The sequence below is a fragment of the Opisthorchis viverrini genome, assembly GCF_000715545.1.
Source record: "Opisthorchis viverrini unplaced genomic scaffold opera_v5_713, whole genome shotgun sequence".
In the NCBI taxonomy this organism is placed as follows: Eukaryota; Metazoa; Platyhelminthes; class Trematoda; order Opisthorchiida; family Opisthorchiidae; genus Opisthorchis; species Opisthorchis viverrini.
This window is the reverse complement of record NW_008752380.1, coordinates 66,968-67,586: the sequence shown is the minus strand read 5'-3', so window position 1 is coordinate 67,586 and position 619 is coordinate 66,968. Positions and strand designations below refer to the sequence as shown.

At 34.9% G+C, this 619-nt stretch overlaps 1 protein-coding gene across 1 annotated transcript in view; it reads right to left on the bottom strand.

Annotated features, from left to right (window-relative positions):
- T265_12017 (hypothetical protein) overlaps window positions 1-619 on the bottom strand; it is a gene marked incomplete at both ends in the record, with an annotated part of 8,905 nt that overhangs the window by 4,631 nt on the left and 3,655 nt on the right. The gene's annotated exons all lie outside the window — the stretch shown is intronic.

Sequence of the window (619 nt, the reverse complement as noted above, 5' to 3'; positions counted from 1 at the left end):
TTTTACTTAGTTCGATGAAACCGAGTTGCTTTACCTATAGGTAGCATTCAGCGGCACTTTGGTCTTTTAGGCATTCGGTTCTAGATTACCTGCCTGATAGTGCAGTCAAAACAAGTTAGTATACATGCTATGGACAACCGCATGTAACTGGCTTCGCTCAGTTTGGTAGAGTTACACAATATACCTTATTTGAACACATCGAATCGCAAAGTATAACGGTTGTGTTCATACTAACAGAGTGTAAATACTAAAATTACGAGAATATATTCCTGCTTATAGTGTAAAAACTAATATTACGAGATTATATTCCTGTTTAAAGTATGATGCATACCAGTAACGGGTATCGATTTTGTACGTCAGTCTGCTTAATGAACAGCTAATCAAGTGCAACCTAAATGCGAGGCCTGACGTAAGAAATATTTATCACATTGAAATAAATGATAAAAGAAATGTTAGATTTTCAGAATGTAATATGACGCTGCCCAATATATCCAGAAACACCAATACTTTATAATGACGCAGAAACATGGCAAATATCATAAGATGCAAATCTGCTCCACCATAGCGTGCATAAATTTATTGTAAAACAAACAATTACGAAATAAAATTACACCCTTGA